A 22,685-nucleotide genomic window follows, 5' to 3' on the forward strand; every position below is an offset into this window, starting at 1 on the left:
AGCACACACACACACACACACACACACACACACACACACACACACACAAGCACACACATTAGACACATTTAATCTAGCACTTTCAGGTTTCTTTATAACTCAGGATCTGAGACATGAGTCTGGTATAGCAAAGCCTGTAACCATCAACACCTACCTCAGAAGTGACTGCATTCCAGCTTCAGGGAACTGAATCTCCTCCTCTCTTGTGTTTTGACATCAAAACAAAAGGTCATTGTGTCAGATACTGAGAGCACCATGACTTGTGCCCTTGTCAGCATCCCAAATACACTCATTGGAGTTCAGCTAGGACTTGAGCAGGAATGGTGGTTAGAAAGACAAGTGGAAAGTAATTGACACGACACACCCTTCCTCCTAGGTCATATTACTGCAAATGATGCTTGCATGCTTCAGCATCCTTTATGAATAGTGTCAAGTGCCTCTTGTCTAGTCCTTTTCTCTCCAGTACAGGGTTCCAGTGAAATTCACAAATTAACAACATTTCCAATGGCTGCACATAGTGACTGAGGAGCAAAGGTTAGGATTCCTTATATGGAATGTTGTTTATTGTCTCTGAAAGCATATCAGCCTAGTAGGATAGAATACATTTTCTTTAAGTTCATCTGCTGATTTGTAACTACAAAATGGGCTTCCTTGTTAGCTCAGCTGGTAAAGAACCGCCTGAAATGCAGGAGACCCCAGTTCGATTCCTGGGTTGGGAAGATCCCCTGGAGGAGAGCATGGCAACCCATACCAGTATTCTTGCCTGGAGAATCCCCATGAACAAAGTAACCTGGTGGGCTACAGTTCAAGGGGTTGCAAAGAGTCAGACACCACTGACTAAGCATACACACATAACTGCAAAATACATAGTAAAAAGATGGTACTGTTTCCATCACTACTGCTCCAAACCCAAACAACTTAGATAGTATTCTTTTATTACAAATTTGTAACATAGATAGGTCCTTTTCTTGGTACTAATCAATATTATTTTGACAAGATAATGTACAAAGAACAATAAACAAATCTACAAAGTACAATAAGGTTCTAATTTATACTCCTCGAGAAGAAAATAGCTGATATTTAAACTGAGCATAATCTGACTAAATTAGGTACACTATAAAGTGACTTTTTCATTCCAAGTCATTTTTTGCATAAACACACATCATCTCACTGCAGTACAGAAACTGACCAAGTAGTAAATAGTCTCCAAGAATCTTTTTTGATATCTGTTTGCAGATGTTCAAAGTTAAAATCTGAAGTCTTGTTATGCAAAAAAAAATATTAGATTCTGTGAAAAGTGAAATTTAAACTTAATTCAAAGAGAAAAGAAAAGGAAAATATTGACTGGACTGGCTTCTTCTAGTTAAAGGACTATTTTATTGAAGACCTAAAACATTATACCTGCTCCCTGCCATTACATTTGAATTTTCAGTGAAATGATATCACTTTGGCAATTCTAAATTGCTTAAATCAAGGAGTCCACTAACAGCTAGAGTTTTGTTTTGTTTTCATTTGTCATCCTTACCATTTACGCTGTGACTGTCAAATAAGACAACTAGTAACTTCTATGCATAACTTTGCACTGGGACCAGAAGAAATTTAAATGATATATGGTAAAAATAAAAATTAAAAAAATCACCTTTAATGAAAGTGGCTGGCGCAGGTACAAAACTGACTGTCAGCTTAAATGATTTAAGTACTTTTCTCAGTATGAAATTTAGTTTTCTTTTATATGCTGGCAATGTCTAGTGTCATTTCTTATAAACTGGCTTGTCAGAATTTGGCAGCAAACATGTTAAGAGGTATGCTGAAGTTAACCATAAGGAAGAAAAACTATGTTATATCTCAGCAGCATATAGATACCAAGAGACCTTATTCTCTACTGTCAATAGGTCTAAAGTTAATTAGAGAAATAAATTATCTTTGTTTGGTCATAAGAGCCCTCTTTTAATTTCCTGAAGCAAAAAAGAAAGTATTTGTTGCAATACATAAAATTAAGAGATAAAGGAATGCAAAATAGAGCAAGAGTTATTATATGATCGTGCTCGTCTGTTTTACCTAAATATGACATGATTAGAATGAATATGCAGGCCTAATATATTCCATCTTCAAGATGCCAGTCCTAAACCAGCCACTTCCTTATGTTCCACCCAAAGATAAACTATGAATACAAAATAGAAGGAAAATTTGTCGATTTTTTTCACTGCTGAATCTCCGGTAACTAGAGTAGTGACTGACTATATGTAGCAGGTGATAGATAGTAGTCAATTGTGTTCATGAACGAAAGAATGAACAACATGGTATCAGTTGAAATGTCCATTGTGAAGATGTCCCCAACTGAGCAAAAGTGAAACATCAAAAGATTAAGCATGGTTGTTAAATACCTTATAAATGTATTTTAATCCTACCCTCTCTTCTCCATTCCCCTTGCTTTAACTAAAGTATAATTATTTTCCACCAGGGATCTTGCAGTGCCTTCATGCACCTTCACAATTTCACCCTCCATATTGCAACTAAAATTATATCTTTTTAACTGTGTATATAGTTCTCCTTTTTTGCCTGCCATGCAGTCCCAGTTATAGAAAGGTTGCCATGAAATTCCTTATCATGGAAGGAATTGCAACGTTGCAGTTGTCTGGCTCCAGATTAGTTTTCAACTTCATTCTAGCCATAGAGTCATTTCCAAAATACCTAACGCTCTTTCACATTTTTATACTTTTACATGAGCTATGCCCTCCCCTAGAAATTTCTGTGCCCATATGTCAAATGGCTATTATATTTGTCCTTTAAGTTTAGTTCAAATAATCCCTCTTCTGAAAAATAATTTCCGATAACATTTTCTCCTTTCTCTCAAGGAAATTCAACATTTTCCACCCTATGGTTCTAAAGTACTTCATATAAATAGTCGACATGCTGTTTGTTATATAATCAAGATGTATTACAAATACTTATAAATAAGTATTTCATATAAATATGAAATACTAAAAGCTTTAAAATGGATCTCATCTGTTCCCAGAAATTTATACTTAGCACCATATAACTTCTCAAAAATATGTATTGGAATGAACAGTAAATTTACATGGTCATATAATATTTAAAGTACTTGTATTACACAAAGCTTCCTAAATGCTTTTGATATAAAGAAAATAAAAAGACATAGTCCTTATCCTCAAAGAGTTTAGAATCCAGGAAGAAGATACTCATGCAAATAACCTATCAAGAAGGAAATGGCAGCCCACTCCAGTGTTCTTGCCTGGAGAATCCCAGGGATGGGGGAGCCTGGTGGGCTGCCGTCTATGGGGTCTCACAGAGTCGGACACAACTGAAGCGACTTAGCAGCAGCAGCTTAGAGTATGGCTCTTTGTGAACACTCACCAACTGTTAGTTGAACAAAAAATGAGAAAGAAGGAAATGTTTGTCGAGGTTTACCTATCTTGGACTATATACTTTTTAAGTATGCAGGTGACAACTCAAGTCTGGGCCTCCTGATTCCAGGTCCAGGGCCTTTTCTTCTTTACAGTCTCTGGTTATGTTTGGTATTATCATTCATTATGAATATATAGTGATTTCCATGCTTGACTAGAAAAGTGACTGCTAACAGTATTCATGATTCTTTCACTTGCTTTTGTTATTCAGTGATTCTATTGCTATAATTTCTTCTTCACTAGAAGTTATTATCATTTAGGACCATGTTTTTCTTTTTCCTTCAATCCATATCACTCAGAATGCTGCATCTAGCTCTTTGTAGAAGGCAATGGCGACCCACTCCAGTACTTTTGCCTGGAAAATCCCATGGGTGGAGGAGCCTGATAGGCTGCAGTCCATGGGATCGCTAAGAGTTGGACGCAACTTAGTGACTTCACTTTCACTCTTCGCTTTCATGCATTGGAGAAGGACATGGCAACCCACTCCAGTGTTCTTGCCTGGAGAATCCCAGGGATGGAGCAGCCTGGTGGGCTGTCGTCTATGGGGTCGCACAGAGTCGGACACGACTGAAGCGACTTAGCAGCAGCAGCAGCAGCAGCATCATATTATGGGCTCCCCTGATAGCTCAGTTGCTAAAGAATCTACCTACAATGCAGCAGACCCCAGTTCGATTCCTGGTTTGTGAAGATACGCTGGAGAAGGGATAGGCTACCCATGCCAGTATTCTTGGGCTTCCCTGGTAGCTCAGCTGGTAAAGAATCTGCCTGTAATATGGGAGACCTGGGTTTGATCCCTGGGTTGGGAAGATCCCCTGGAGAAAGGAAATGCTACCCCCTCTAGTATACTGGCCTGGAGAATTCCACAGACTGTATAGTCCATGGGGTCACATAGAGTCTGACACGACTGAGTGACTTTCACTTTCACAGCGTATTAGAATTGCAGAAATACAGAAAGGTAGTGAATTCATAGTATGAATAGTATCTATATCTTGGAGAGAAAGAAAGCTTCACATGAGTGACGATATTAAAATTGAGACTTGAAGATAAAGGAATTTGCCTATTGAGGAAAAAATTTCAAGTATGTGAATCAAGACCCAAAGAGTTCCACCCAAGGAGGAAAGTGAGCTAGAGAAGCTTCTAATTATTTGATGCCATTCTTATTTCAGTTTGAAGAAACAGATGAGATAGTTAGGACAGGTGATTTTATAATAGTATCCTTACCCTTCAAATTATTTCAGAATGAGCATAAGTCAGATGTCATCATCTAGAAAATAATAAGTTTCAACACTGGCACCTATGATATGAGTTGGTAAAAGTGAAAGTGAAAGTGTTAGTGGCTCAGTGGAACCTAAAGGTAAAAATATTCAGACACCATCACCAGCCTCTTGAGTTTTTAGGGTTCATTCATTTGTTGTGAAATGATTCATTTCCATATAGTTACTGATTAACTTGGTTATAACTTAAAAATTTGGCATATATGATTAGAAATTATAAAACTTAAGTGTATTTATTGTCTATCAACAATCATATGTTGTGAACACAAATCAACTAACAAAGTTAGAGTTGATATATTAATTTTCACCTAAAATTGTAAAATAAAAAATAATTGTCAAATTGCAAGTAATTTTGATTCATATACTTGATATATTTGATATTTAAGAAGAATTTGAGTTTATATACCCTTCCTACATGTTCTCTCAATTTTCTGAAAATAAAAGTGTCCACAAATATATTTTAAAGCAAATAGCTTAAAAAGATTGTGTTTTTGTTTCTGATGACACATTGAAGAATTTTAAATTTGACAAGAAATCAAAATTCTTCATTATTCCCTAAAGTTTATTTCCAGTTATATCATCATTCTCATGATATTTTAATAACCTGCATTTTTCCTTGCTAGCTCAAACATTTTGGAATTATTGTTTAATTAAATAAAATAAAAAATCTCTCATTCTGTTTTTTTTTTTTCATTTCAAAATTTAGATGAATTTGCTGAAATAGTCAATTTTCTCTCTGTGAACACTACATATAAGAGAGTATCTTGGAATCAAAGGAACAAGAGAATTAGAAGCAATTATCTTGCATATTGATCTGGTGATGCTGAGTCAAGGATTTCTGTAGGGCAGTAACTCTCTTCTCTAAGAACATTCAGCTCTTCTGGAAAAGGAGCACTGCCAAATCATCATGGAACTTTACAGAAAAAACATAATAACACTAGACAAAAAATTATCTAGATCTCCACATTCTTACTCTGTTAACAAAAAGTTATGAAGCAGTTAGAGACCAAAATGGAGAAGTGAATTGAGACTCAAATAAAAATAACAGAAGTTTGAGGAAAACTGAGATCATAGAGTTATAGCACTCATGGCCAAAAATGTTCCTTCTAAGTCTCTGTAAAACAAACAAACAAAAACAGCAAGTAAGATTCAATCACTAAGAAAAAAAAAAAAAAAAGAACTGGACATTAGATTTGGTCATTGATAACACTTGTGTTGAGAAGTAAATGAGAAAGGAAGATTTCACTAAGATGAAAGGTATGAATAGAGAACTGAACACATATGTTTTACTCCTCTTATTAGGGCCGGAAACTATCAAATCTATCATCTGTCTGTCACTGTCTATATATCTATCCATCCTTCTATTACCTGTGTATCCATGCATCCATTCATCCCTCTATCATTATCTGTCTAATCTGTCATCCATCTAGAAATAGATAAAACTAGAGTGGGGATGACCATCAGAGGAGAAATGAGATGGTAACATAGTCTGAGATATGGGAAATAGTCATATAAGCACTAAGTGACATAACTTAGACAAAGCTGAAAACCAGCTACATGTAGAAGAGGATGGCAAGGTGAACCAAGCTGTCTGTGCTGCAGCAAGAACCTGTGGGAAGACGTCTGATGTGGAGGCACTGTAGGAAGGGTGAGGAGTGGACCTAATGACCAGTTTGCATTAAGGACGAGGTTAAATGTCCAGGTTTGCCTTCACGTTATCCCAGACAGACAGGTGAATATATCTTCAAAACTAGGCAAGAGATGAATGATTTATCTTCTGTAAAAACTTAGAATAAACCAAGATACAAGAATGCCAAGGATACCTAAGAGTGAGGGTGAGAAACTGTCCTGACACCAAGGCATTAGGTGAGATTCTAACATTTAACCTGTGATTCTGATCCCAGTTGTCTAACCAACTACTATTGTGTGGACATTATAACACCAGGCAAGAGATAGAAAATGTATCACTGAAGAAACTGATGAGCTGAAGGGGAAACAAACAAACCTAGAGGCACAGACCTTAGGAAATCCAAGTAATTTTACTTATTTCACAAAATTTCACTGTGGAGTAAAGCTGTCGATCAACAAGTCCCTGGTCCCCTTTATACATAAGCACACACAGAATGTCAATAGGGCGTTCTATTGTGTGTGTGTGTGTGTGTGTGTGTGTTTCCTTCTGTTGTGTTTTAACTGCCTTGTTGAGATATAATTTACATACCATAAAATTCACCTATTTGCAGTGTACAATTCAGTAATTTTTAGTGCATTCACAGAGTTGTGAAACCATCAACACAATCAGCTTTTAAAATATTTTCTTTACCCAAAGGAAACTCTATTCATTAGCTTTCACATCCCATTTTATCCCAATTCCAGCAGCCCTAGGCAATCACTAATCTACTTTGTCTCTCTAGATTTGCCAGTTCTTGACATTTCATATAAATGAAGTAATATATTATGTGGACTTATGACTAGCTTGTTTTAGTTTAGTGTTTTCAAGGTTCACAGAAAAGCTTTTTAAAATATATGTGACAGCTTTATTGAGATATGATTCACATATCAAACATTTCACCTGCTTGAAGTGTAAAATTCAGTGTTTTTTAGTATATTCACAGTTTTGCATCTATCAACACAATACATTTTAAAACATTCCATTACTCTAAAAAGGGCTTCCCTGGTGTCTCAAAGGTTAAAGCATCTGCCTGAAATGCAGGAGACCTGGGTTCGATCCCTGGGTCGGGAAGGTCCCCTGAAGAAGGAAATGGCAACCTACTCCAGTACTCTTCCCTGGAGAATCCCATGGAGAGAGGAGCCTGGTAGGCTACAGTCCACGGGGTCGCAAAGAGTCGGACATGACTGAGCGACTTCACTTCACTTCACTCTGAAAAGAAGTCCTGTTTACACTAACAGTCACAGCCCATTTCTCTTTGACACCTCAAGGTCTGGGCAATCACTAACCTAATTCCTGTCTCTATAGGTTTGTTTATCCTCAACATTTCATATTAAATCATACAATGAATGGTCTTTGTAACTGGGTTCTTTCACTTAGCATAATGTCTTCATGGTTCATCCACATTGTACCATGTATGAGCAGGAGTCTTTTTTTTTTTATCATCAATAAGCTTTTTAAGACTTAATTATTCAATTATCATTCAACAGCCAAATGTCAAAAATTAGTTGATGAAATCTTATGATAATGTTGAAGAAATCTTTTAGAAAGGAGTAAAAGTCACAAAGATAGAAAAGGAAAGAGAGGAGTAGAATATTATATAAAATTTCCAATAAACTACTAACAAAAATGGAAAATTGAACCAACAAAAAATGGAAAGAAATTATCAAATACTTTGTACTCAAAGGAATCAAAGAAAATTTAATTCCATATCAAAAGATCACAATAATTGGCCTACATCACAGTTGGAAAAATGATCTTCCCATGGGCAATTATCCAATGATTCAGAATATAGGGACACAGAAAAAAATCCTAAGGGATAAAAATAAGCCAGTCATATAAAATACAACAAAAAATATCATCAGCCTGTTCAGTAGTAATACTGAAATTCTGGATACAGTGGTGCAGGCCTTCAGAAGGTTAAGACAAATTGATTTAAAATCCAAAACTCCATACCCAAATAACAATTAGAGTTGAAGCCATTGTCAAGCTGTTTTCAGATATGTAAACTTTAAAGAGACATTTCCCTTCCCAGGAATCTATTTTGGGGTGAGCAGGCTCCAAAAGAGAGCAGGCTGAGAGACAGAGGCCTACCCAAGTGACTCAGTGGTAATGAATCCACCTGCCAAAGCAGGAGACACAGGAGACATGGGTTTGATCCCTGGGTCAGGAAGATTCCCTGGAAGAGGGCATGACATCCCACTCCAGTATTCTTTCCTGAAGAATCCTATAGGACAGAGGAGCCTGGTGGGCTATAATCCATAGGGTCGCAGAGAGTCAGACACAACTTAGCACACAGGAAACAGGAAGATACCTGGATCCAGGACTGGAAGATTAGACAGGAGAGAGAAGGCAAGGACAGAAGATGCACAGTGGCTTAGCAGCAGCAGCATTGAAATATGAATGGCAAATATGAAAGGAAGAGGAGGAGGAGAAAGAGAAATTAGAAGAAAGAATGGAAGAGGGGAAGGGAGGACGATGACTGTGGCTAGAGAGAGGTCACACAGGACAGAAGCAGCTTGAAGAGAAGTGAATGGAATAAAAATGTCCTTTCCTGATGGCTCAGTTGGTGAAGAGTTCGCCTGCAATGCAGGAGCCCTGGTTGGATTCCTCGGTCAGGAAGATCCACTGGAGAAAGGAAAGGCTACCCACTCCAGTATTCTTGGGCTTCCCTTGTGGCTCAACTGGTAAAGAATCTGTCTGCAATGCGGGAGACCTGGTTCTGATCCCCGGGTTGGGAAGATCCCCCAGAGAAGGGGAATGCTACCCACTCCAGTATTCTGGCCTGGAGAATTCCATGGATTGTGTAGTTCATGGGGTCACAAAGAGTTGGGCACGAATGAGCAACTTTCACTTTGATGTGTTTAACTTCAGGGTGAAGAGTTTCAGAGGTTTTTTTTTTTTTTTTTTCTGTTGTTGTTTTGTTTTAATATACTGTTAGGATGAAGAAAAGGGAACCCTGTGGGTGGATAAGGGCTGGGGATTGGGGTTAACTTTTACCTTCCATAGTGTAAAATAAACAAGTTATTTACAAAGTTTAAAAAATAAAATTAAAAAGTAGCAGTATTAGAACATCATTTAGCAGTAAAGAAGTAAATGCTGTAATAAATAGATACTTTGCGAGAAGTTACCTTTGGGACTCAGAACTCAAAGATGAGGATGAATTGCTTACAGTAATTTTCTTTTCCATTGTCCTCCCTACTTCTCTTCTCCATCCCACTCCCTCCCTCCCTTCCCCTCTTCCATTCTTTCTTCTAATTTCTCCTTCTCCTCCTCCTTCTCCTCTTCCTTTCATATTTGCCATTCATATTTCAATGCTGCTGCTGCTAAGTCACTTCAGTTGTGTTCAACTCTGCTACCCCATAGATGGCAGCCCACCAGGCTCCCTCATCCCTGGGATTCTCCAGGCAAGAACACTGGAGTGGGTTGCCATTTCCTTCTCCAATGCATGAAAGTGAAAAGTGAAAGTGGAGTTGCTCAGTCGTGTCCCACTCTTAGCGAACCCATGGACTGCAGCCTGCCAAGCTCCTCCATCCATGGGATTTTCCAGGCAAGAGTACTGGAGTGGAGTGGCATTGCCTTCTCCACATATTTCAGTGAGTTACTTTAAAAATCATACCAGAGATAATCCATCAGAAAACCTATCATTCGATAAAAGAGAAAGAACTGTGCATACATTTTTCAGGTTAAAAAAAAAAAAGAAGTGTTGATTGAAGCAATAAAAACTGTTTTCACGCACTTGTCGGAGAGTACTAAAAGTTTCATCTAAATGCAACTTGAATTAAGAAAATAGACTTCCAAAAATTAGCTTTCCAACTTCCAACCTAAAATGCTCTGTCTACCTAAAACGAATGATTAAGATGTTTTGTATATTTATGTATATTTATAGACATCAGCTATGCAATAAAATATGTAAGGATACACATCAGATTCACCAGTAAGTTAAAAAAAACACAATATTGTTGCTACATATTAATACATCTTTGCCTAGTTATAACATAAAAGGCAAAAACACACTATGCCATGTCCCCCACAAAGACAAAACCACATTCATTGAAGTTGCTTTTGATTGTTGGGTTCTTGATTATTGTGTAGTGTTCTCCACTTCTATAAGCCAGTTATCAACAACTAAAGAAACCGTCAACAGTTGAACATTAATGTCTATTTACTCTGAATTTCAAGTAAAAGAAATTAGGTACTATAGTAAATTATAGTAAATTACATTTTCTTAAGCAGGATAACAATTTGGAAGAGAAAAAAAGAAAAACTAAATCCAACTGTTGAATAACAGCATAGCTCTGTACTTATGATTGCAACCAGAATAATATATAAGCCTGTGTTTCCACTGTGTGGCAGTCAGCTGACTACCTTCCTCAATATTTCTGAAATCATCCATTATTATTCTTTCAATTTTATTATATATTTGGTTAACTGCCATTTATTTGTCCTTAATTTCTTTTTAGCTGTCAATATGTCTGTGTCATGAAGAATGAACCTACACACCCACCAGAGAAAAAAAGTGATACAAAAAAATTACTAATAAGTTCCTTGATGCCTGAAATGAGCAGCTTCAACTTTAGCTTATTTAGTATGGAGACTGAATTCACCTTCTATTGATGAATTGGGAGCATTTACAAATGCATGGCTAGACACAGAATGTTAAATTAAAATGAGTAGACTGCAAAAAACAAAGCTGGCAAAGCCAAAGCTATTTTGTTCACTAAATGGATTTTTCTGTAATTGGGGAAAAAAAAAAAAAAACTAAATTAGTCACATTAATGTAATTCAATCTTAATTATTGCCTTAAGAGTGCATTTAAATATTTATGAACAATTCCTTCCAAATGCTTTGTCAGCTCTATTCCATTAAACAGCATTCTATCAATTGTACTTTTTGAAAATAACTTTGTTTTCTTCGCTACACTGTGACTCCTGATATTCAAAAATTTTGTACCTAAGAGCAAAAGGCGTCTGAAGCTGGAGTCATTTAGAAACTCAGATACTGCTGGTTTCTGAGACCCCAGAAAGTGGCTCTTGGGTGGGGATCAGGCATCACACAAAAACTAAGAATGTAGGTATAAACTACTTGGTCCAGCAGTATTTGTACCTGGATATTAAGTGTTGCTCTTCTGCTCAGCTGAAGGTCACTTACTAAGCTGAGGCCACTTGTCTGTCTCAGCACAGAAAGTCAGTAAATGTGTGGAGAAGCAAAAATCAACACATCTTCCTGCTTCCTAGGGGAGGGAAGCTGAACTAATATACACCTGACAACTGTGTCAGATTTAACTTACAAAATGTAACATTATTCCTCTCCCTTCACACTCTTTAAAGAAAATGGGAGGAAATGCTGGCTGTCATATACTTGAGTTTTATCTCATTTATTTATTAGGATCTATTAAACATAATCAGCTATTTTTAACTGCCTGAAATGAACTATATCATGGGTGTTATCAGAGTCTATCAGCCATTATTGTCCTAAATGTCATATTGCCTTCTTATTATCTGCACACCAACACTTCTCTGTGTGTGCATTGTTTTAATTTACTATCTTTTCAAAATTTCATCTCCAAAATAGAGTGAAAAGAGTTCTATTCATTATGCAAAACAGAAAAAAACAAGCTTTGGAAAAGTAACAACTCATTGTGTATTTTTTTCATCCAGTACCTTGAATTTACAGAAACAAAAGAGGTAAAGCCTCTATTTTTTTTTTTTTTTAATGTTGGACATACCTACTGGTCATAGGGAAAGTAGGAACAGCTATTTAAAAAGCAAGTGTTTTGTGAGTTATAAACTATCACAGTTTCTAATCTTGTTCTATCCAGCATATCTTAGCAAATAAGGAACCAATTTTTAGTTATAGTCTGAGTAATTACAAATTTCCATCTGAATCTGTTATTTAGTCTGTAAAACACCAAGATGCCGATAAAAGAATGAAGCTGACTTATTCACTGCTTTTCTCCTACTTTGGTTTATTTTCTTAGAATAAATCCATTTTATTCAACATTGGAATTCTTAAGAAACAGAAATTCTTTTATGAGGAACTAAGATTTAAAGAATCCTATTCTAAATGAAAGAATCCCACCTTTGCCTCCTGTTTGACTATAGGAAAGCAAAGCTGGAAAATCCATTTGTTCAAGAACATTTACCTACTTTCATTTCAAGTGAAGAGTATGAAGATCCCTGCCAAACCCTCACTAGAGACTCATTCTGACACGACTCTGACACATCCCCACCAGTGATTCAGGCTTGGCCCATGAAAACCTCCAGGCACAAACAGATTCATGTCAGCTTGTTCAGACCAAGAGCACAAAAGTTCCAAACAAGGAACAGTGATTCTTTCCTTCTTCTGTAAAAGCTGACTATTTGGAATGAAGGTAGGAGAAAGGTGTCTTACTTAGTTTTCTCTAAATCTTTAAAATTTTATCCTGATTGAATAAAAATGATAAATCATCTAGTTATTGCAGTATAATAATAGTGTTTGAGCAGACATAAACACAGCAGATGTAAAGTCCCTTTTATTTAATCCTGTCCACAGAGCATCATTAAGAAACACCCAAATTATAGCTATGCCTGATCTCAGTGAGTTTCATCCAGCTAAACTTCTGCAATGAAGGAATCTTAACCTCTCCAGAGAATCAAAACCTTCTTTTCATTGTTAAGTTTGTGTTTTTATGCAAATCTGTACCCACCTTTTCCCCCTCAAATTACTACCTTTACACAAATGTAGTCAAACTCTATTACACCACACAGTGGAATGCTGAAAACGTCATGATGACTTCCCATATGTACCTCAATTGATTTCTCAATGTTTTAAAAGCTCAGTTTAATTTCTTGTATTTTCAACATTTGGCACCAAAAGTAAATATTCTCTAATCTAAACTAAATTGACTTAGAAAAGTTGTCAGCATTTCAAGAAGCAGATTTTAAGTCTGTTTCAAATCTCATCAGCTAAACTCATTTGTATGATATATATCTATATCTAGCGATATGTTCTGTCAGTAATTTAAACATCTAAGTTACCCAGAAAACAAAGGACACATATGTGTATATATATATATATATATATATATATATATATATATATATATATATATATATATATATATATATATATATATATAGTGAAAGCGTTAGTTGTTCAGCTGTGTCTGCCTCATTGTGACCCCATGAACTTGTAGCCTGCCAGGGGCCTGTGACCATGGAATTCTCCAGGCAAGAATACTAGAGTGGGTTGCCATTCCCTTCTCAAGGAGATCTTACCAACCCAGGGATTGAACCCACATCTCCTGCACTGTAGGCAGATTCTTTACTGCCTGAGCCACCAAGGAAGTGTATATATATAAGCCTAGGTTATCTATACTTTCATACATAGTCAGTTTTCTGTTCACATAGGTCATAATATATTTGAAACAGGTATGAGAGTACAATTAAAGAAAAGGCAATATTTTTACTTTACATGGAATTTGAATTTCATATTTCAGATATTTTAACAGCCTAGCAAGTTAATTTATGGTTCTCATCGATTATGAACAAATTGAATACCATTTTAAAAGTGGAAATTAGTATTAACTGTAGACTTTCTAGCATATATTCTGCCTCTTGAATAGATTGTGTGTTGCTTCAGTTATATATTCTAGGGTTTCCTTGTATTATTTCAGTTTATAAGAAAATGCATGTTATTAGTTAAAACAACCATTCACATTAAGTCAGGCATCATTTTTCTTGTTATGCAGGTGGGGAGACTGAAAGGTTGTATCCAAAACAATAGACCCAAAGAAACACACTGCCAAAACTCAGTATCTTACAATAATATTAATAATTTTTTGTTCTTATTCTTAATTACACAAAGTGGTAAAAATATAGATATTATAAACACATGTTCTGGTGGGAGGTGGAAATATAGCACTGGAGCATAAAGCATTGATTAGGAATCATCATATAGATTTTGTGCTTTGAACTTTCATGACTCATAAGTCTATCCTGGAGATTAAAAATGTGAGCAAATTTGAACGTATAATACACAGAAATAGTAGGCATTGAGGGTTTGAGTTTAGGGTTTATGACTTAATGCTCAGATTAAAATACTTAGAAGAAAATTTTAAAAGGCAGTGATCATACTCCCTTCTGTTTATACATATGTGAATTAGATTTAAAATGAGTTGCAAGAAGAAAAGAAAGCAGGAAAGCAAGAGAAAGTGAGGAAGCATGTGGACAATACACAGCTTTCTAGTCTCAAGAGATAAGTATGGGTCTTTTCATTTGAACTGATGTGAATTCCAATCCCAAAGAAAGACAATGTCAAAGATTGTTCAGCTACCCCACAACTGCACTCATCTCACATGCTAGCAAAGTCACATTCATATTCTCCAAGCCAGGTTTCAACCGTACATGAACCCTGAATTTTCAGATGTTCAAGCTGGATTTAGAAAAGGCAGAGGAAACAGAGATTAAATTGCCAACTTTCATCGGATCATAGAAAAAAGCAAGAGAGCTCCAGAAACATATCTACTTCTGCTTTGTTGACCATGCCAAAACCTTTGACCATGTGGATCACAACAAACTGTGGAAAATTCTTAAATATATGGGAATACCAGACCACCTGACCTGCCTCCTGAGAAATTTGTATGCAGGTTAGGAAGCAACAGTTAGAACTGGACATGAAACAACAGACTGGTTCCAAATTGGAAAGGAGTATGTCAAGGCTGTATATTGTCACCCTCCTTATTTAATATATATGCAGATTACATCATGTGAAATGCTGGGTTGGATGAAGCGCAAGCTGGGATCTAGACTGCCGGGAGAAATATCAATAACCTCAGATATGCAGATGACACCACCCTTATGGTAGAAAGCAAAGAACTAAAGAGTCTTTAGATGAAAGTGAAAGAGGAGAATAAAAAGTTACCATAAAACTCAACATTCAAGAAGCTAAGGTCACGGCATCTGGTCCATCACTTCATGGCAAATAGATGGGGAAACAATGAAAACAGTGACAGACTTTATTTTCTTCAACTACAAAATCACTGCAGATGGTGATTGCAGCCATGAAGTTAAAAGACACTTGCTCCCTGGAAGAAAAGCTATGACCAACCTAGACAGCATATTAAAAAGTAGAGACATTACTTTGCCAACAAAGGTCTAGTCAAAGCTATGGTTTTTCCAGCAGTCATGTATGGAGGTGAGAATTGGACTATATAGAGAGCTGAGCACCAAAGCATTGATGCATTTTAACTGTGGTGTTGGAGAAGACCCTTGAGATTGTACTGCAAGGAGATCGAACCAGTCCATCCAAAAGGAAATCAGTCATGGATATTCATTGGAAGGACTGATGCTGAAGTTGAAACTCCAGTACTTTGGCCACCTGATTTGAAGAGCTGACTCTTTGAAAAAGACCCTGATGCTGGGAATGATTGAAGGCAGGAGAAGAAGGGGACTAAAGAGGATGAGACGGTTGGATGGCATCACCGACACAATGAACATGAGTTTGAGCAAGCTTGAGATTTGGTGTTGGATATGGAAGCCTGGCATGCTGCAGTCCATAGAGTTGCAGTCAGACACAACTGAGAGGCTGAACTGAACTGATGTGAATTCATAGAATATGAGAAACATCAAATTTTAATGGTGCTTTCTACTTCTTTTATACTATTTTTAGTCTTTAGTGGTATATGAGAATGAAATTTCATTTTTGAATTTTAAAATTTCAGTGTTTTGCTCACATCTTTAACTTTTCACATAAGTTGTTCCTACTACATCAAGTGAGAACAAGATGTTGGTTATCTATATTAGCCAAATAATATATTCTAGAAATCTGAAAATTTTCTAATCTGTATTTTTCACTTCACAGTTTTTTTTTCTTTATGAAAATTAGGACAGGATTTGTCTACTTGTATGTTTCTATAAATAATCCATTCTTAATAATTCACAAAAGACAAAAGAATAGCTTCATAGTGCTGAATTGTTTGCAACTCCATGGACTCTAGCTCTCCAGGCTCCTCTCACCAAGGGATTCTCCAGGCAAGAATACTGGAATGGGTTGCCATTCAGTTCTCCAGGGCATCTTCCTGACCTAGGTATTGAATCCAGGTCTCATTGTTGCAGGCAGGTTCTTTGTCTTCTGAGCCACCTATTGCATTGTAGTGCAAGGAAAATCAGAGAGAATTTTATCTCTGCACTCATACTCTCAGATCCACCTTAAACTTTTTCCCCACAATAAACTAAAGCATATTGTGTTTTAGGGGAACATATTGAGTTTACTTCTGTAGTGTCATTAAGAGTATCTACTTTAAGAAAATTTACATGATAAGGTTCTCTCTAGATATAAAGCTTGCCTGTCTTCTGCTTTTTCCAGAAGTCATGGGATCATTTCTTAAAGTGTCTGAAGCTGTGAAATATCTATAAAATCAGTTCAGTAGTGTAACATATTCTTCCCATACCAACTATCTTGGACGTTAATTCTGTTACTGCTGAGACATATTTTCTACATCATCTATTTTATAAAGAATTATTTTTAGCTCCATCTTACAAAGAGGTAACTATAAGATGAACAATATAAGACAGAACTACTCAACCAGTCCTGTCTTCACTGTAAAGAAACATAGTTTATCTGCTCAAGGGATAGTAGATCATAGCTTGATGTGAGAAGTAGTCTAAAGTTATCAAAGAGAAGGAGGTATTCTTATCCTACTTCAAGGCTCAGTTTCTCTTAGAAGGAAGCTGCAACTTAAGATTTTAAATCATTGCCTTCACAATTTAAATATTTATAAAATATTGTTGAAAACTTTAGTGTCACATACAAAACACAAACAAAAAAGGTATTACCTCTCATAGCAAAGAGTGGTTTTGACATATAAGTAACAAGTGTGGTAAAGTTAAAAGAGATTTAAAAAAAAAAAAGGGTCACTGATTACTTTTTGCCAATTTTTACTTTGCCCAGGGAAAGAAAGCAAAATTTGACATATAAACATTAAATCTTGTTTAATTAATTAAAGAACAACAATCCTTCTCACCAAGCACAATTTGTATCCCTTGGCAGTCACTTAAAGATTTGAATACCTTAGAAAAAAATAATATACAAACTCATAAATCTGTTCTTGATATCAAATATCTACAAAGATTTTCCAGGGATGTTTATAAATTGTTACATATAAACCAATAGTGCTGGTGTGTAAACATAGATAAAGATTAACTAAATACATTTTTCTATAATAATTTATTGCACATAGAAAAGTATCTTGTTTGCTAAATGAAAACTACAGCCTTGAAATTTCTCTAAAAATCTTTTTTTCTTTTTTTAAAGAAAATAAGAGTTATAAAAGCAATATGCCCAAAGAAAAAATCAAAACAATATCACTGTGCCAGTCTACTGAATTAATTAAATCTGCTTTTCTAAAATGACGACATTTTATTGGACAAAACACAAAGGTGTATTTTTCACATTCTTCCTAAGCTGTAAACAAATCAAGATATATGTAATTTCAGTCAGTATAGTCTAGTTTTAGCCTTTTGTGTATTATTTCTATTACTAGCATTTTATATCCTACTCCAGTATCATCAGAAGTTTGAGAAAAGAATCCACTGACTTCACATATTCTTGAATAGCTGACATCAAGTATAATGTTCTAGATCTAATTCCAGCACTTTCACAGCATCATCTTCCAGGATTTGAAACAGCTCAACTGGAATTCCATCACTTCCACTAGCTTTGTTCATACTGATGCTTTCTAAGGCCCACTTCACTTCACATTCCAGGATGTCTGGCTTCAGGTGAATGATCACACCATCGTGATCGTCTGGGTCTTGAAGATCTTTATGTACAATTCTGTGTATTTTTGCCACCTCTTCTTAATATCTTCTGAAGCCCATCTTTGCATGAAGTGTTCCCTTGGTATTTCTAATTTTCTTGAAGAGATCTCTAGTCTTTGCCATTCTGCTGTTTTCCTCTATTTCTTTGCATTGATCTCTGAGGAAGGCTTTCTTATCTCTCCCTGTTACTTTAGAACTCTGCATTCAGATGCTTATATCTTTCCTTTTCTCCTTTGCTTTTTGCTTCTCTTCTCTTCACAGCTATTTGTAAGGCCCCCCAGATAGCCATTTTGCGTTTTTGCATTTTTCTTCCATGAGGATGGTCTTGATCCCTGTCTCCTGTACAATGTCACGAACCTCCATCCATAGTTCATCAGGCACTCTATCCTGGAAGATGATGCTGTGAAAGTGCTGCACTCAATATGCCAGCAAATCTGGAAAACTCAGCTGGGGCCACAGGACTGGAAAAGGTCAGTTTTCATTCCAATCATAAAGAAAGGCAATGCCAAAGAATGCTCAAACTACCATACAATTGCACTCATCACACACGCTAGTAAAGTAATGCTCAAAATTCTCCAAGCCAAGCTTCAGCAATACAGGAACCGTGAGTGTCCAGATGTTCAACCTGGTTTTACAAAAGGCAGAGGAACCAGATATCAAATTGCCAACATCTTCTGGATCATCAAAAAAGCAAAAGAGTTTCAGAAAAACATTTATTTCTGCTTTATTGATAATGCCATAGGTTTGACTGTGTGGATCACAATAAACTGTGGAAAATTCTGAAAGAGATGGGAATACCAGACCACCTGACATGCTTCTTGAGAAATCTGTATGCAGGCCAGGAAGCAACAGTTAGAACTGGACATGGAACAACAGACTGGTTCCAAATAGGAAAAGGAGTATGTCAAGGCTCTATATTGTCACCCTGCTTATTTAACTTTTATGCAGAGTACATCATGAGAAACACTGGGCTGGAAGAAGCACAAGCTGGAATCAAGACTGCTAGGAGAAATATCAATAACCTCAGATATGCAGCTGACACCACCCTTATGGCAGAAAGTGAAGAGGAACTAAAAAGTTCTTGATAAAAGTGAAAGAGGAGAGTGAAAAAGTTGGCTTAAAGCTAAACATTCAGAAAACTAAGACCATGGCATCTGGTTCCATCACTTCATGGGAAATAGATGGGGAAACAGTGGAAACAGTGTCAGACTATTTTGGAGGGCTCCGAAATCACTGCAGATGGTGATTGCAGCCATGAAATTAAAAGACGCTTACTCCTTGGAAGGAAAGTTATGACCAACCTAGATAGCATATTCAAAAGCAGAGACATTACTTTGCCAACAAAGGTGCATCTAGTCAAGGCTATGGTTTTTCCTGTGGTCATATATGGATGTGAGAGTTGGACTGTGAAGAAAGCTGAGTGCTGAAGAATTGATGCTTTTGAACTGTGGTGTTGGAGAAGACTCTTGAGAGTCCCTTGGACTGCAAGAACATCCAACCAGTCCATTCTAAAGGAGATCAGTCCCGGGTGTTCTGTGGAAAGACTGATACTAATGCTGAAACTCCAATACTTTGGCCGCCTCATGTAAAGTGTTGACTCACTGGAAAAGACTCTGATGCTGGGTGGGATTGGGGGCAGGAGGAGAAGGGGATGACAGGATGAGATGGCTGGATGGCATCAAAAACTCGATGGACAAGATTTTGGGTGAACTCTGGGAGTTGATGAGGGACAGAGAGGACTCACATGCTGCAATTCATGGGGTCTCAAAGAGTTGGACGTGACTGAGCAACTGAACTAAACTGAACTGAACTTTAGTTTCTCTTTGCAAAATCACAATGTATCTAAACATCCATTAAAGCTTCTTCTCATTCCATTTCACATTTTAAAATTATTCTTTTTGAACCTGGTATATCATAGGAAAAGATAAATACATTTCTATAGAGAGTCTTGCACTTTAAAGAGTGCATCTATTTTCCCAGAGTTTAGTACTATTTATGATTTTTAAATGTGTTTTCTTTGACAGGGAGAATGAGGATATTAATGGAACATTTTTTTTAATGGGGGAATTAAGGTTATAGCACAGGGATTCTCAGGTGGTACTAGTGGTAAAGAACCCAGAGACATAAGAGATGCTGGCTTGATCCCTGGGTTGGGAAGATCCCCTGGAGGAGGGCATGGCAACCCACTGCACTATTCTTGCCTGGAGAATTCCATGAACAGAGGAGCCTGGTGGGCTATGGTCCATGTGGTCGCAAAGAGTCAGACATGACTGAGGAAATAAGCACAGCACATATGTGCACGTGTGTGTGTGTGTGTATCTACAAACACAATATTTTCTTTATCCATTTCTCTGTCGATAGATATTTAGTTTGTTTCCATATCTTGGTTATTCTAAATAACACTGTTATGCTCACCAGAGTGCATGTTCCTTTTCAAATTAGGGTTTTTATCTTTTCTGGATGTACCTGCAGCAGTAGGATTGCAGAATCATATGGTACCTATTTTTAGCCTTTAAGGAAGTCCTGTACTGTTCTCCATAGTGTCTGCACCAATTTACATTCTCACTAACAGAGCAAGAGAGTTGCCTTTTTTGCAAACCCTCTCCAACATTTATTATTTTAGATATTTTGATGATGGTCATTCTGATTGATGTGAGGCAGTACCTCATTGTAGCACTGGACGTGAAACAACTGATTGGTCCAAATTTCAGACAGGAGTTTGACAAGGCTATATATTGCCATCATGCTTGTTTAACTTATATGCAGAATTCACTTCAGTTAAGTCCCCCAGTCATGTCCAGCTCTTTGTGACCTTATGGACTATAGCATGCCAGGCCTCCCTGTCCATCACCAACTCAGAAGTTTACTCAGACTCATGTCCATTGACCTGGTGGTGTCATCCAACCATCTCATCCTCTGTCGTTCCCTTCTCCTGCTTTCAATCTTTCCCAGCATCAGGGTCCTTTCAAATGAGTCAGCTCTTCACATCAGGTGGCCAAAGTATTGGAGTTTCAGCTTCAGCATCAGTCTTTCCAATGAACACCCAGGACTGATCTCCTTTAGGATAGACTGGTTGAATCTCCTTGCAATTCAGGAGACTGTCAAGAGTCTTCTCCAACACCACAATTCAAATCATCAATTCCTCACTGCTCAGCTTTCCTTACAGTCCAACTCTCACATCCACACATGACCACTGGAAAAACCATAGCCTTGACTAGATGCACCTTTTTTGGCAAAGTATTATCTCTGCTTTTCAATATGCTGTCTAGGTTGGTTATAACTTTCCTTTCAAGGATCAAGCGTCTTTTAATTTCATGGCTGTAATTAACATCTGCAGTGATTTTGGAGCCCCCCAAAATAAAATCTGACACTGTTTCCATTGTTCCTCCATCTATTTCCCATGAAGTGATGGGACCGGATGCCATGATCTTAGTTTTCTGAATGTTGAGCTTTAAGCCAACTTTTTCACTCTCTTCTTTCACTTTCATCAAGAGGCTGTTTACTTCTTCTTCGCTTTCTGCCATAAGGGTGGTGTCATCTGCATATATAAGGTTATTGTTATTTCTCTCAGTGATCTTAATTCCAGCTTGGGCTTCATCCAGCCCAGCGTTTCTCATGATGTACTTTGAGTATATCATGGAGAAATGGCAACCCACTCCAGTACTCTTGCCTGGAAAATCGCATGGACAGAAGAGCTTGGTAGGCTATAGTCCATGATGTCGCAAAGAGTCGGACACGACTGAGAGACTTCACCTTACCTTACTTTGAGTATAAGTTAAATAAGCAGGGTGACAGCACACAGCCCTGATGTACTCTCCTTTGCCTGTTTGGAACCAATCTCTTGTTTCATATTTGGTTGTAACTGTTGCTTCTTGACCTGTATACAGGTTTCTCAGAAGGTAGGTAAGGTGGTCTCATGTTCCATCTGTTTAAGAATTTTCCACAGTTTGTTGAGACCCACACAATCAAAGGTTTTAGTATAGTCAATGAAGCAGAAATAGATGTTTTCTGAAACTTTCTTACTTTTTTTTTTTTGTGTGTGTGTGATCCAGAAGATGTTGGCAGTTTGATTTCTGATTCTCTGCCTTCTTTAAATCCAGCTTGTTCATCTAAGTCATAGTTTCACACATAGTTGAAGCCTAGTTTAAAGGATTTTGAGCATGACCTTGCTAGCATGTGAAATTAGTGCAATTGTATGGTAGTTTGAACATTCTTTGGGTTTGCCTTTCTTTGGGATTGGAATGAAAACTGCTCTTTACCAGGCCTATGGCCATTTTTGAGTTTTCCAAATTTCCTGGCTTGCTGAGTGAAATGCTTCAATAACATCAGTTTTTAGGATTTGAAATAGCTCACCTGGAATTCTATCAGCTCCACTAGCTTTGTTCATAGCAATGCTTCTTAAGGCCCACTTGACTTCAGACTCCCGGATGTCTGGCTCTAGGTAAGTGACCACACCATCATGGTTATCCAGGTCATTAAGACCTTTTTCATAGTGTTTCCATGTATTCTTGCCACCTTT

Source organism: Ovis aries, chromosome 6 (genome assembly GCF_016772045.2).
Source record: "Ovis aries strain OAR_USU_Benz2616 breed Rambouillet chromosome 6, ARS-UI_Ramb_v3.0, whole genome shotgun sequence".
In the NCBI taxonomy this organism is placed as follows: domain Eukaryota; kingdom Metazoa; phylum Chordata; class Mammalia; order Artiodactyla; family Bovidae; genus Ovis; species Ovis aries.